This window comes from Periplaneta americana, unplaced genomic scaffold (genome assembly GCF_040183065.1).
Source record: "Periplaneta americana isolate PAMFEO1 unplaced genomic scaffold, P.americana_PAMFEO1_priV1 scaffold_21, whole genome shotgun sequence".
NCBI lineage: Eukaryota > Metazoa > Arthropoda > Insecta > Blattodea > Blattidae > Periplaneta > Periplaneta americana.
In genome coordinates, this window is record NW_027185502.1 from 2,891,229 (window position 1) to 2,907,644 (window position 16,416).

At 35.8% G+C, this 16,416-nt stretch overlaps 1 protein-coding gene and 1 pseudogene across 4 annotated transcripts in view; both read left to right on the forward strand.

Annotated features, from left to right (window-relative positions):
* Window positions 1–1,061, forward strand: part of LOC138693790 (DNA-directed RNA polymerase I subunit RPA1-like) — a 190,347-nt pseudogene extending 189,286 nt beyond the window's left edge.
* Window positions 1,062–4,425: 3,364 nt separating this feature from the next.
* LOC138693789 (uncharacterized) overlaps window positions 4,426–16,416 on the forward strand; it is a 180,436-nt gene continuing 168,445 nt past the window's right edge. For 2 of the 4 annotated variants that reach the window (XR_011330446.1, XR_011330449.1), the window contains exon 1: window positions 4,442–4,552. The gene's annotated coding sequence lies outside the window, so the exon portion shown is untranslated. Of the gene's footprint in view, window positions 4,553–16,416 lie in introns of all 4 variants that reach the window. The other 2 variants (XR_011330450.1, XR_011330448.1) reach the window with 2 other exon arrangements.

A 16,416-nucleotide genomic window follows, 5' to 3' on the forward strand; every position in this document is an offset into this window, starting at 1 on the left:
GTTGGAAAAGAAAATTTGCGATTGTCAACAGTTAGGAACATCTATTACAAAAATTTTTAATCTCACATTTTTCAAAAGTTTCGCCCTTTGTCAAAAGCATATTATTTGAAAAAATGAGGGAAATAAAAACAGTACTTCTTCAATTACACAAGCACAATGTGACAAATGTCCATTAGTTTATTTTGTCCTGTAAAAATATGATGTGTCTGTCCACATTTTCACTACTTGAATTAAATATTTAAAAATAGCAGTCCATTTATTTTGAAGAACTATATAGTTTAAACTAACATACAAAATTTCAGCCCTTTGTCTTAAGTAGTTTCTGAGTAAATGGTTCCTGAATTTAGAACAAAATTTTTTTTTTCTGTTAATTACTCACCTGCATATATTGTATATGTGTGGATGGCAGTTTTATGTCTGCATACATTTTTTAGTTTTTCATTCAACTCACCTATGTACTGTATATTGTACGTGTGTGTACAGTTTTTGTGTCAACATGTCATACATAAGTACTAAATAATAACTACCGTTTATGAAGTTCAAACATAATGTGAAGATTTGAAAAAAGCATGTCCATGTTCAGCCAGTTTTTTGTTTTATCATTATTCTTGTCTGTTTTCCAATTGCATTGAAAGTGCAACATCGTCGGTTTCTTGGTAAAAGTGACCAAGTCCAAAATTGAAAATTGTTGGGAAAAGGCATTTAAAGGTTTAATGATCCATCCAAAGACAACTGTTCTTCTTTAGATGTTAGTAACAAGTTATTTTGAAGGTAAATGTGCTATATTATTAGTTTTTAATATATAATTATGTCTTAAATTTTCATAAAGGTTGGATGCCTTTGAATGTGACTTGGTCACTTTTACCAAGAAACCGACGACATGGAATACAAGAATTTACATAGATATTACGTTTCTGTTTTTAGTTTGCTTATGGTGAAGATGGGAAAGATGTCATGAAAGCCCAGTTTCTGAAGAAGAAACAAATCCCATTTCTTGCAGACAATTATAAAGTGATTAAGAATCTTTCGTCAGAAATGTTGGATGATGAACAAACTACTGCTGGCATAGCACAGCGAAAAAAACAGGTAATTTTGATTTTCATATACAGACTTAATTATATCATACAACTAATTAATTATATACAACAATATATAATAACACCTTCACATGTTGGACTATTTGACAATGAAATGGCAGATCAACTTTTCAAAAAAGGCACTAAAATCCAAACAATAATCCACTCCAAATCAAACCTCTGCAGGAAGATTAAAGAAATCAAGAAAAAATATGAAGGCCGTAAGGAAGCTGTAGCAAAATTTAGGTTGATGTCAGGACATGACTGCCTGGCTCACCGTAGGCATATACCACTCCAACAGATGTGTTGTGCAACAACCCTGACCAAATCATGGACAAACAACACCTTCTGTTCTGCCCAGCCTGAAACCCAACTGCACAACAGACTGGGGACCTTGTTAGCTTGTACTGGGAAGCTAGAGGGAAAATGACTCGATTGTCAATTCTAGCCATTGGAAAATAAATAATCTTACTTTCAGATGTCAGTGTTATGACTAGGTTTAGGATTTTTAGGTGATAAAAATTGAGAATTACTAATTTTTTTATGTGTTAAAGAATTAAAAAATATTAGCTAAAACATTAAAAATATTTTCATCTTTCACATAATAATGTTCAATATCCTAACACCTAAAAATCCTAACCTAGTCAAATACGAGTAAAAGCCTGTGTACTCACTAATCATGCCTCATCAGTCTATTGCTGAAATGTCTTTGGAATTCCAGTTCACAATACATGACATCTCCGAATTATCCATTAAAAATCTCTGTTGATTGTCACAGAACACAGTCGGTACTGGGAAAATGACTGTTCTGTATCAAATGAAGTCAGTCTAACGTACTTCAGAAGAGGGATGTCAGACATTAACTCTCAGGTTCTCATTGTCTACTTGTTGATCTTCTAGAACTTGGGCAACTTTGCTCATAATTTCAAATTCAATATTTTTTCTAAACACAAGTTTAGATTATTTTTTTAAACTTTTCCGTTTTGTTTTTAAACTTGCCATTTTTTCTTTCAGTATCGTGTCCTTTTTTTTAACAGTTTCTTTCAGGAGGTTTGTTATTTCTTCTAGTTTTTAATGGAGTTGGACAAGACACTCAAATTAGCAGAAACATATGGAGATTTATTTCTTCAATACATTTTGAACGAAGTTTTTGTCCATTTCATCTACTACCAATTTAACACTATTAAAATGATATGCTTAAGACATCACTGCAAAAAGTCAAGCTCCCCAATATGTGTTAATAATCAAAATATGAAAAATATTTTGTTGCATATTTTTATCCTGAAAATTTGTATCTTTATGCGATATAAAATTTGGTATTTTTGCTAGAGACATCATGTCTAAAATTTTTAACTTAATTGACAAGTAATGACGAACAAAAAAACATTTATTCACCTAAAAAATCCTAAATCTATTTTATCACAGTATCCAGATATTAACCTGAGAATCTCGAATTTCTTAACTAAATACAGCTAGTTTTACTATAGTTACTGTATGTCAGTTCATCAGCAACATATTAGGTTTGATTCCATTCATGCAGAGGTTTTGTAGAGCGTTAAGGAGTTAATATTGTGAATAGAAATAAACTGGAAAAGATATGTTTTCTAAGATGTTGAAGTCAGTTTTGAGAGCATTAAAATCTGTGATTATTTGAAACGGTTTTATCCTGATTTAGCAATAATTTTATTTGTAATATAGCACTTTGCAAAATATCTCAGAAGAAGCAAGAGGCACGATACTTAAATAAATTGGCAAACTTAAATACATTTATAATCTTATTTATAGCTATGAGACATTTGAGTGTGAAAGAAATGTTGCTGCTACTGCTGTTGTTGCTCTTGTTACACTGTAGTCTATGGATCAGATTCATAAGCTTCGACATTTTTAGTCCATTATTTATTTTGAGAAGATTCTGTACTTTTTTACTGTAAGCAGTCCAATATGTGTTGGGGTTGGCATCTGTTTTTATCACAATTAAAAGGGATGGAAAAATATTACTGGACATCCACTCTATCATGTGATTCTTTGGCAAAAATCAAGACTCTCTTCTGCTTACATATATAGGGTGAGTCTTAATATGTGGGATCCACGTCACCAGGGGGGAGGACACACTAAAACAGTGAAAAATGCTATATGAACAGTGTCCATTTGTACCGCATTTCCAAGTTATCAGTACAGTTCTGTTGCAGCAATGATAGGCGTAACATTACAAGAAATGCTCAGAATGACTCCCTGTGGCTTGAATGCAAGCATGCAGTCGTTGTGTAGAATGCCACACTCTTTCAAATGAAAATTCAGTGGGTTTAAGTCTGGGGAACGCACAGGCCATCAAGTGGGTCCTGCGCGTCCTATCCATTTGTTAGGATATAGTTCATTGAACACATTTCTGGAATTTTATTTGTGGAACTGTCTGAAAGAAATTGTGTACTCAGAACCCATTCCCACTGTTGAAATACTTCGTCAGCGTATACAAGATTGATGTCAACAAGTCTGACGAACACACATGGTACAGTTGGGTTGGCAATCCTTCCTATGAAAAAATTGAATGCTATGCAGTAGCCTTCTGAACCAATCAGAACGTAGCATTTTCTGTCAGCTGCTCATGTTGCCACATGGAGCACTGCTGTGTTGTCGATTTGCTTATGTTACATAGTGTTACTATCATGTGCGTAATTTGTTTGTTAGCTATAAATAATTTGTAGCACTGGTGTGAAATGTTGCAAAGAAAAAAGATGCTCAAAAAACGGTAACCCACGTAGTGGGAATCCATGCGTAAATAGTCAGGCGTCAGAATGGTGCACATGATTCTTCAATTTTATGAGCAGGAGATGGAATTTGTCTGTATATATGGGCATCCCTCCATTTGTGCAGATAATTTAATACAGTGGACATAAAAAAAAAACTTCAGGTCTCTCCAAGATAACAATAATAAGGAATGAGTCACATAATAATTACCATTTAATTTAACGGAGCAAAATAGCAAACTCCGCATAATTTAAGTCAGCTGTTGTGTAGTGAGGGTCACTGTGGCAAGGTCACGTCTCTCGTTACCAGCGTAACACTAAACTGCCAAGTGCAATGTTGCAGTGGCCTGGGTATAGGTTGTTACAAGGCCATCATGGAAACACTACTCTCTTGTAGAGAAAATTGATTTTAATTATTCCTATAAAAGCAACATGAACTAATATTTTATATGCATCAGTCATTACTCCTCTGATTTTCTTTTACTTTCTGATGACTTTTTTTTTTTTTTCTTCACTCTGTGCCGCTTTCTTTTTTTCAGATTCGTAAATGGAAGAAAAAGAATGGAAATCCTTTCCAAAAACATAGAATTAGTCCATTTTTATTGTTTTCTGCTGATTGAAAGATCATAAAGTACACAAAGGAAGGAAGTTGAACAAGGAAACAGGAAGACCAAGATTTGCTGAAACTATGTGCAAGCTTTGGAGAGAGAGCGATACTGACACAGTTGAAACGTGAGTATTGTGAACCATTTAAAATGTAACTTCCTTTCAGTCCTGTAAGGTTTATTATGTATTCGGAAGTGATTTTTACAAATTTGAGATGTGGAGTAGAGTGTTTTTAATATGAATGCACATGTTATATGTTAGAAAATAGGGAAATACAGAGAGTTCCTATGCAGACCGTCCCAGTAGTGTGGAGTGTCCGTCCCGAAGAAGCTAAGTGGTAAAGAGTGCATAGGGAAATGTGTATGGACTTATTCATGTATTGGCATTCGACCACTTGCTGCCTACCAACAGATTTTGTTGAAGTGGGAGTGGTAGGTGGTAGATAAAATCAGTACGAATTGAAAATTTTCTGCAACTTACTCCTTATTGTAATTGTTTATCCAGAATTTTAGCAGTATATCAAGTTAGCATGATTTTCGAACAATTACAGTACTTAATAATCTCCAAGGTTAGGCTGTCCACAGAAAGAGCTAGAAGTCTTTGCCTTATGAAGACCATCCATGAATCAGTCGTTTTCAGTCCATTTACCTTCAGTCATGGGCATTAGGTACCTCATTTTGAGAACTGGTGTCTCACCAGTCACTGACCTTGACAGTGCGTAGTATGCTGTATGACCTCAACTTCATACTTTCCTCTTCCCTCTGCTCTAGCACTGTACCAACTCTTATGTGTAGGCATTTTAATGTTCAGGATCAGTGGGGCATCATGCCATTATCAAAGCAGTGTGTACGAGCTAAAAAAAAAACGTACATTACTGGTACTTTACAGTGGCCGCTGAGGGATGTAGAACGAGAAATGGGGGTAACTTATGAAATGTGTAGGCACCAGCCTGGAGTAGAGAGCCATGTTACTTCCTTCACCAAAAATATATGCTGCATGTTAGGAAGTTCTTGTTATGCTTTTGGTTACTGTATGAACAAGTTACTATGAGAATTATTTTATATCTTCGTAACTCTTTTTGTTATTGTTGTTGTTGTTGTTGTTGTTATGTCTCGTGACGAGAATATTGTACGAAATGGAAATATAAAAATTGGAGATTTATCCTTCGAAGAGGTGGAGAAGTTCAAATATCTTGGAGCAACAGTAACAAATATAAATGATACTCAGGAGGAAATTAAACACAGAATAAATATGGGAAATGCCTGTTATTATTCGGTTGAGAAGATTTTTATCATTCAGTCTGCTGTCGAAAAATCTGAAAGTTAGAATTTATAAAACAGTTATATTACCGGTTGTTCTGTATGGTTGTGAAACTTGGACTCTCACTTTGAGAGAGGAACAGAGATTAAGGGTGTTTGAGAATAAGGTGCTTAGGAAAATATTTGGGGCTAAGAGGGATGAAGTTACAGGAGAATGGAGAAAGGTACACAACACAGAACTGCACGCATTATATTCTTCACCTGACATAATTAGGAACATTAAATCCAATGTTTGAGATGGGCAAGGCATGTAGCACGTATGGGCGAATCCAGAAATGCATATAGAATGTTAGTTGGGAGGCCGGAGGGAAAAAGACCTTTGGGGAGGCCGAGACGTAGATGGGAAGATAATATTAAAATGATGATAGAGACTGGATTAATCTTGCTCAGGATAGGGACCAGTGGCGGGCTTATGTGAGGGCGGCAATGAACCTCCGTGTTCCTTAAAAGCCAGTAAGTAAGTAAGTTATTATTATTATTATTACTATTACTACTACTACTGCTAGGGCTCGGATAATTATGTAAATGCATACAATCATTTGGGATAGCTTTGTACCACTTCTGTCATATTTTTTTACTTACCTAAAATAGTGTCTATTGAAATTGATGTTTCAAAGTAAATTATTTAAGAAAATTACTTTTTTAATGGGTTGGGATATAATACATACCAAACATAAATAGGTGAAATTTGACATTTAATGGTGGTACAAAGTTACACAGCTACAGCTAATTGGGGAAACGTTGTACCACATACGTGTTTTCCTATTGAATTACATTTTTTATATTGCCCTTCAAATTCAAGGTAAGAATACAATAAGAAAATATATTAAATTTTATTTCATATGAAATCACCCAAAGAGAGTTTATTGGAAACATAGAATATATACTTACTTACAAATGGCTTTTAAGAAACCCAAAGGTTCATTGCTGCCCTCACATAAGTCCGCCATTGGTCCCTATCCTGAGCAAGATTAATCCATTCCCTATCATCATAGAACATGTATTATAACAAGAAAATATATTAGCACTTACTCACTGGATTTTAAGGAACCCGGAGGTTCATTGCCGCCCTCACATAAGCCCGCCATTGGTCCCTATCCTGAGCAAGATTAATCCAGTCTCTGCCATCATATCCCACCTCCCTCAAATCCATTTTAATATTATCTTCCCATCTACGTCTCGGCCTCCCCAAAGGTCTTTTCCCCTCTGGCCTCCAAACTAACACACTATATGCATTTCTGGATTCACCCATATGTGCTACGTGCCCTGCCCATCTCAAATATCTGGATTTAATGTTCCTAATTATGTCAGGTGAAGAATACAATGCGTGCAGCTCTGAGTTGTGTAACTTTCTCCATTCTCCTGTAACTTCAGTTGTGTAACTTTCTCCATTCTCCTGTAACTTCATCCCTCTTAGCCCCAAATATTTTCCTAAGAACTTTATTCTCAAACACCCTTAATCTGTGTTCCTCTCTCAAAGTGAGAGTCCAAGTTTCACAGCCATACAGAACAACCGGTAATATAACTGTTTTATAAATTCCAACTTTCAGATGTTTTGACAGCAGACTAGATGACAAAAGCTTCTCAACCGAATAATAACAGGCATTTCCCATATTTATCCTGCGTTTAATTTCCTCCCGAGTGTCATTTATATTTGTTACTGTTGCTCCAAGATATTTGAATTTTTGCACCTCTTCGAAGAATAAATCTCCAATTTTTATAGTTCCATTTCGTACAATATTCCCGTCACGAGACATAATCATATACTTAGTCTTTTCGGGATTTACTTCCAATCCTATCGCTTTACTTACTTCAAGTAGAATTTCCACGTTTTCCCTAATCTTTTGTGATTTTCTCCTAACACATTCACGTCGTCCACATAAACAAGCAGCTGATGTAACCCGTTCAATTCCAAACCCTCTGTGTTATCCTGGACTTTCCTAATGGCATATTCTAGAACAAAGTAAAAAAGTAAAGGTGATAATGCATATTCCTTTGCTGTGGTCGTGCCGGGAATCAGTCCCATTCCGAAGCTTATTGTTAGGTTTTGTAATAAGCTGTTTTTTTACGGTGATGGGTTGTTAGCCCTTCGCCCAAACCCCAAGCTGGAGGACCACCCCTTATCGGCTATCCACGACTGCTTATTCAATATATTCACAGCTACCCTCCATATCTGGAGGCCGTCTCCTCTATCCAGACCCTGAGGACGCGCCATGCCGTGGTGATAGGGACCCACAATACATGGAATATTAGCACTACAAAAGAAAATATAAACACAATTGTTATGTGTTCATTAATAGCAAATAGTAACAAATAAGACGAAGGCTATGGTCATAGGAAGAAAAATAAAGAAGGTAAACTTGTGAATTCTAAATGAGCAAGTGGACAGATTCAAATACTTGAGGTGTACTATAAGTAGTAACATGAGCTGCTGCTAGGAAATCAAAAGGAGGATACCAATGACCAAGACAGCTTTTAACAGAAAAGGGAATATCTTCTGCTGATCTTCCGCCCAGCCAGACTCTAATTCTAATTGAATACAATTGCTTACATAGTTATTACATTAATATCTAGACCATAAAACAACATGAAAGTAAATAATGAAAATTGGATAAGTAATGTTAGTGTGACAATAATAAACATAGGTAAGAAATAGTTAATAATAATAATAATAATAATAATAATAATAATAATAATAATAATAATAGTAATAATAATAATAGTAATAATAATAATAGTAATAGTAGTAATAATAATAATAATAATAATAATAATAGTAATAATAATAATAATAATAATAGTAATAATAATAATAGTAGTAGTAATAATAATAATAATAATAATAATAGTAATAATAATAATAATAATAATAATAATAATAATAATAATAATGAGATAATTCAGATATTTATCCGTGATATATATATAACCATTAAACATTGAGAAACCTGAAACAGCTATTATTGTTAACAAGAATTGTTAGAAAAATATTTCGTTAGCCTATTCTTAAATTGGTTTGATGTCTGACAGTCCCTGACATTACTCGGTAGGGAATTCCAAAGTCGAGGAACAGCCACAGTGAAAGAAGATGAATATGAGGATGTTCGGTGGGAGGGAATGGATAATATTGAGGAGTGTTGTGATCGTGTGTCTAGGTTATGATGGGTGGATAAATTTTGAAAACGAGACGCAAGATAGACAGGAGTGGAGAAATGCAATATGTGAAAGAGAAGGGAAAGACAGTGAATTTTCCTACGATGTTCTAGACGGAGCCAGGACAACATTTCGAGAGATGGTGTTATGTGATCAGCGCGGCAAATATTGCAGACGAAACGGACGCACATATTATGAACACGTTGTAGTCTCTGCACCGAAGTAACGCTTATAATAATAATAATAATAATAATAATAATAATAATAATAATAATAATAATAACAATAATAATAAACATATGAATGAATGCGATTATGGTATATACTGTGTAAGCGATAAGTTCTCTCCACTAATACCTTACGACCATTGATTTTTTATACTTGAAACCTAAATTCTTTAAGACAGTGTGCAGAGAAGAAACACTGCTGTGAAAAAGATCCGCATCTCGAAGTGAAGTTTGCAGCTTTTCTAACGTAGGATGCCCCTCCTGTTGGTAATATAAATATACATGCCGCCAGATTGTATTCTCCTGAAAGACATCTAAATTTGTCACCCACTTTTCCACTTTTATTTTCTTTCCCAGGGTTTCCAGTCAGGAAGGTCCATCCTCTTGCTCATTCAATTTAATCTTTCCTTTCCTATTTTAACGATGATGTTCTTTCCTATTTTGAGAGCCTCTGCAGTAGTATTTACCATCTGTTGTACAGGAATAAGAGGCCCGCCATTGTCTCTTCTTTTTCGAAATAGTCTTGCGCATTACAAACCATTTCTCTTGCCTGACTTGTAAGAGGAGCGCTTTTTCCATTATTTCTAGACCACTTGCTGTCCCTTGTAGCACTCCTTTCTCCCTCTGAGCCCGTGGTTCGTTTTGTGCTGCTAACTGCAGGAGTGATGTCTTGCGATATTGTATAAGTGAAACACATAGACATTATAAGTCACGTTACAAATACACGCACAGCTAAATTAAATTTAAAACTAAATTCAAACTAACTCTACCTTCATCAGCAACAAAATATCTACAAAAACAATAGCCACGACAGAACACTAATACTTGCTGTAACACAGTAACGAAGATTCATCACTTCCAAACAAAACACGTGCTCACTGCGAAACAGTCGGCAACGTTGGCCTGTTGTCTTGGTCTCTGATGGCTAGTTTGGGCGGTTGCCATGGTAACGCTTAGAAGCCGCTGAACTGTCTGTATAGACTGTAAGCGTTGTTTTTGTGGATGGCCAATTCAACGTCTTCCTCGTGGCTGGTAGTGTAATAGGTATCCTAGTTGGTGACACATGTTGGAGCCATCTTTTCCTGTAATTGAAAAGTTTTTCTTCTAATGGCTGCATGTAGAGTATATCCAGCTGTTCGGCGCATACTGTATATCCCATTTCTGCAGCTCTTGATCTACTGATGTCTTTCTTCTTCAAAACCCAAGTTTCACTTCCATATAGGATAGTCAGAGAGGCTAGTGTTTTATACATTTTTAATCTGGAATGATGAAGGCTGGATAGAGCAGAGAAAAATTCTCTCCAGCACTGGGACTCGAACCCGGGTTTTCAGCTCTATGTGCTGATGCTTTCTGCACTAAGCCACACCAGATTCCATTTTCAGTGCCGGATCGAATCCCCTCAGTTTAAGTTCTATCTCTCAGTTTTCCTTTTGCTGGCATACCCTCATGTATTTTTTTTTTTATTACGACGCTGTATCAACATCTAGGTTATTTAGCGTCTGAATGAAATGAAGGTGATAATGCCAGTGAAATGAGTCCGGGGTCCAGCACCGAAAGTTACCCAGCATTTGCTCATATTGGGTTGAGGGAAAACCCCGGAAAAAACCTCAACCACGTAACTTGCCCCGACCGGGATTCGAACCCGGGCCACCTGGTTTCGCGGCCAGACGCGCTGACCGTTACTCCACAGATGTGGACACCCTCATGTATTATATGACAGAAAATGTAAGAGTGGCACAATGTCCAATGCACTATGTACAGAGGTGCACTCATTATGAGTGACTAAGTGGCTGGGATCCGACGGGATGAGCGTCATCTTGAATCACAAAGTGATTACTTATGCATATCATATTAAAGTAGAACCTGGTTATAACGACATCCAAGGGACCTTAAAAATTGTGTTGTTATAAACGAGTGTCGTAGTAACCGAGATTCATATTTTCAGTCCAATGAGATGGAAAGTGAAAAATTACAAATTTAAATAGGCTTATTTCAGATTTATGTATTCACTTCTAAGCCTGCCATGGACTTAATAAAATACGCGTACAATTATAAATGCAGTATTCTGTATTAAAATAGTTTGTTCAATACTCACTAAACTTTTTTTTACTTAGGAGTGAAGTAATCAGTCATTTTACTCTGTTGTCTCCTACTTGCCCAATACACACTTTCTAAACTACGTTCTACGAGTATGTTCATTATTTCAGTTACAATTTCACTGCTCCCTCCCCTACCTTCGATCCATTCTGTTCCAATGCAGCAACAATTTTATCCTTGCTTTTCCAAATCATTTGGACTGTGGAATTAATTAGGCCAAACCCATGATAGACATAAGCTTTTTTAATTCCATTCTCAATTTGATGAATTACTTCAACTTTTTCTTCCAATGTTAAAACTTTTCTTTTAGTGCCATACTGCGTTAAAATGCGTGCACTTAGTGAAAACTTCCTGTCGAAACTGACCGCACACAGATACCGTTAGTACCGCATGAATTTGGACAGATTACAATGGGATGGGGAACCTGCCTGTCTTCCAGAAATCTATGACAGAAGGACAGAGCAAAGAATGTACCAGGTTACTAGTTTTCAACAAAATATTTCTTAAAATACTTTGGTTCTTAGAAAATCTTATTCCAAACTGAGGTTGAAAATGATGTTACATGCGAGGTAGACGCTTATGCGTTTGTCGTATTAAGCAAGGTAGGAAAGCATATGTCTTATGGGGAATTAGTTGGGACCACAGAATATTTGACGTTATAAGCGAGGTGTCGCACAAAACGAGGTCGCTATAACCAAGTTCTACTGTATTATGATGTACCGAAGTACATATGATATTTCCGTGCAGGAATTCTGCATTATCATATGAAGAAGGATGGATAGAACAAAGAAAAATTCTCTCTGGCATCGGGACTCGAACCTGGGTTTTCAGCTCTAATGAGTAATGAGTGCACCTCTGTACATAGTGCGTTGGACATTGTGCCACTGTCACATATTCTGTGACACAGTACATGAGGGTAGGCCACAAAAGGGAAAACTGAGAGGTAGAACTTAAACTGAGGGGATTCGATCCGGGATAGGAACTGGAATCTGGTGTGGCTTAGTGATTAAAGCATCAGCACATAGAGATGAAAACCCAGGTTCGAGTGCCGGTGCCGGAGAGAATTTTTCTCTCTTCTGCCTATCTTTCATTATATGATAACGCAGAATTCCAGCACGGAAATATCACATGTACGTCGGTACATCATAGTAATTTAATCTGGAATGTTGTTGTACTAGATGTGGTTCCAGTCTATAATTTAAGGGTCCTAATATTTACAAAAATTTTGTGATATTTTTGTTTACATCATTTTCACCTTCATAAGAGATATTGCATTCTAGATAGCAGAAGTTATTAACTTGCTCTAAAATATTATTTTCGGTTACTGTTTTGCCATGTATTGGATCTGTGCCATAACCAGTGGCGGCTCGTGATAAAATATTATGTGTGTTCACAATTTTGTGGTTCCAAAATCGAAGAGAATTTGAAATCGTACATTTAGTCTAATATGAAATGTCATGATTCCAATGTTTCACTATCGAAAAAAACCGTATATAAATTCAAAACAACATATAATAATAATAATAATAATAATAATAATAATAATAATAATAGTAGTAGTAGTAGTAGTAATAATGAAACCCAGTCTTTTTATTTCCAATTTTTCCTGGTAAGCGAGTTTACCCAGTTCTTTACTGTTCAGAATTGCTTGAACAGAGTTCATTGTTTACATTTGTTAAAAATGAATACATACCACAGTGCCGTTATTTACAAAAGCGTGTGTTCAGTAATATATTTTGGTTCACAACACACTGATACACTACAGCCTATACCAGTATTGTAATTCCACTCACATAGATTGATTACTATAATTACATGCCAGTAAATATTATTCTTAAATATTATACACCACCATACCGATACTTAAATTCATACCACCACCACATTCAGCCAGCACGTGTTTGAAAGTGAAACTAATGGAAACAAGGTGTTCACGTGCTCTTATTGACACACCGCCACTGGCCATAACTTTAACATAGTAATTATTACAATTCGAATTCTGAGTATATCTTTTAACTCACTTTCCTTAAAATGTTAACATAAATACTTCCCTCAGTTGTCATAAAAACAGAGTCAACATTTAACCCAGGATTGTGGAATTGGAGTCAGAAGGAATTTTTTTTTATGGATTTTGAGTTAGAGGAATTGCTCCAATACCCACACCAATATACAGAATGTTACAAAACGAAACCGAAAAATTATATACGCTCTGGAATTTAGATCATAATGAATGCTAAATGACAGTTCTTGTTCTTTAAACTGCATTAGAATGAAAAACATTCACGTTCGCATTTTGAGCTTAGACATACTGAGAAGTACAGTTAATTGTTTATCAAACTCGCGTGTAGCATAGACACGAAATTAAAGGAACATTTCGCTTTGATATATGAGGGCCAGGGAGAGAGGATGGGCATGCAAACAAATAATAGTGGATTCCCTAAGTAGTTAAAGAGCAGGGAGCATTGACTTCTTTTCCAAACAAACTCTAGTTCTCAAGCAGTGACATTCATATTACTTTATCATTTACGTTATGTTTCTCTTGGATAATGAATGATTTATGAGTTCTGAAATGACTGACATGGTGTTAATGGGAAGGTCAATTGCCTTGCACCAGTAACAGAAGGGTAGGTCCTAAATTAGGGGTAGATCATACAGCAGTGTGTGAACAATAGTTGCATACATACTGTCCCTATCTTACCCCAAATGACAGTATTGGTATCTGCAAAGGGTTCACTGATACAGTTTACAGATGAGCTTGCTTTCATTTGCAACGACCACTAGTGAGCAGAAGAGAATCCTAGGATTGCTATTCATTGACATAACCAGCACTTCAGTGTGAATCTAGGGACAGGTATCCTTTCGAATTTCATAATTAGACCCTACATTCTTCCTCACCATCTTAACAGCCAGAATTATCACCATTTTTTGGAGAACAGCGTGCTGGACCTGCTAGATAATGTACCTTATGATTTAAGATTAAAAATTTGGTTCTATCATGATGGTGCACCTGCCCACTTTAGCTGTCAAGCTAGAATAAATATATCGCAACAACATGTACCATAACTGGTGGTTTTGTCGTGGTGGTTCTGTTTTGTGGCCTGCTAGTTCACCTGACTTAACAGTCATTGAAACTAAGGAACAATATTGATTGATCGGATTCTAACTATTACAACCGTTCGTCATGTTTATCCCAGAGAATGAGAGCATCGATTCCAAGATGATATGAGTTGTGTTCTGAAGTCGGAGCCTGCCTATTTGAACATCTCTTGTAGGCTTTGTTTCTTTGTATCTTGATTTCTTTACCTGTTTTGTTAATTCGTTAGGTATTACAGTTAGTTTAAATAACCTATCTGCATTTTTGGTTAGTCACCAAAGAATTTTTCCTGAATAGCTATGATTACTCATGTCTTACAACAAAAGCAACATTACAACAATAAATTAAAATACATTACATTTTCAAAATTGGTATTCATGTCCATTATTTTCTTTAACCATAAACTAATTCCACTTCTGCCTTTTACCATAGATTAAAATGGCCTTGTAAATTTGTGATCCATAAAACAGACGTCTTAATGTGTGAAAGAAAATTAAAGCACCTTGAGAGTATGCATTCAGCACAGTATCTAAATGATCAACACCCATTTCGTTAGGAAGATTTAATGTTTCTCAGAAGTACCTAATCATAGAATGGTTTCCATACGTTTTTAGGAAAATAATTTCAAAGGACATTTAAAATGTGGTTTCCATACTTGTTTACACCTCACAGACAACAGTTACTACATTTGGTACTTCCACTACTTTGTGAGCTGCCAGCCTCCTACTCAGAGAGATTCAATGATTCATTGAACCACAAGATATAATCATGGCACCAAAGTGGCGAGTATTAATTTAATAATTTTTATGTTTGTTGGTACCGGTACCTATAACATTACACGATATGGAGTTTTCGGTCCTATGAGTCTGTTGGGGATTCAGATCATGGTTGTATATTATCTTGCTTTATAAATTTTACTGGGAAACATTGGTCTTTCTGCAAGTTACGTAAACTGATTTAAAAACTATATAAATGTTCCAATTCATTAAATTTCAGCTTTGAAGTGCCACAACACTTAACTTTTGGGTCTTTCTTTATATAATCTTCGTTGATGATATCCGTATGAGAATAAATTCTGTCTCTTCATTATTTGCTGACAATTTAAGAATCTTTAATAGAATAAAAAATACTGCTAACTATCAATCTCTTTGAGCGATATTAATGCAGTCGCGAAATTATCTGAAGAGAATGACATGTTTCCAAGATTAATGCCAGTTTCTTATGTAGGAAACTTGCTTTTCTTAAATTCAACCATAATTTAAATAATAATCCCATCCCACAATACAAACGTTTGTCCAGAGTAATGCAGCTCTGGATGCCTGAAAGTTCGCGAGTATCAAAGTAGGTATTTACGTATCATCATCGTCATCATAATCATCATCATCATCATCATCATCATCATCATGTTGTCAGTCGCCATGCTGTTTGTTGCATGTGCATGTAGCTCCCAGAACTTACAGCATACAGCAGTTTATCGAAATATAAGTGGATATGGCGCCTAGTCTTTTGTGCAATTTCTTTGGGAGGCAAAAATTTCTGAAATGTGTTGGGCTGTGCAGTCCACAATATCATCTCGATTGCTTGGCTATTGGAGACATCTTCATGCAAAGTGGCAGTTCAACCTGCAAGCGCCAGAAGTGTGTCAGTGCTCTTAAATCAACCCAGGGAGACAACACATCAGTGCGTCCTATTCATCCAGGAGAGAAGAAGGCAATCTCACCTACACGTTAGCTGGTATATGATAATTTAGCTCCTTTATCAAAGATGCTCTTGCAGTTCAGATTGAAACAGTCAGACTAAATAGTGTATCTCTAATCGACATGGTTAGTGACATTTTGATCTATGTCAAGAATTTACAGAAAGACTTATTGAAAAATGACAATTTTGCCCTAAAAGAACAACTGTCAGAATTTTTATCAAAGGGCTGATGCCCCCCTAAATCCTATCAAAATATTTCTTCTAATGGTCAACAGTCTGTACAAGCTAATGATCCCAAGAAGTCTTACAGCAAGATTGTCTCGGAAAGCTAAGCTGTTGACAATCAAATACCTTGCATTCTGGTATCAGCAACTGGTAAACCAGTACGTGTGAAATCAGGAA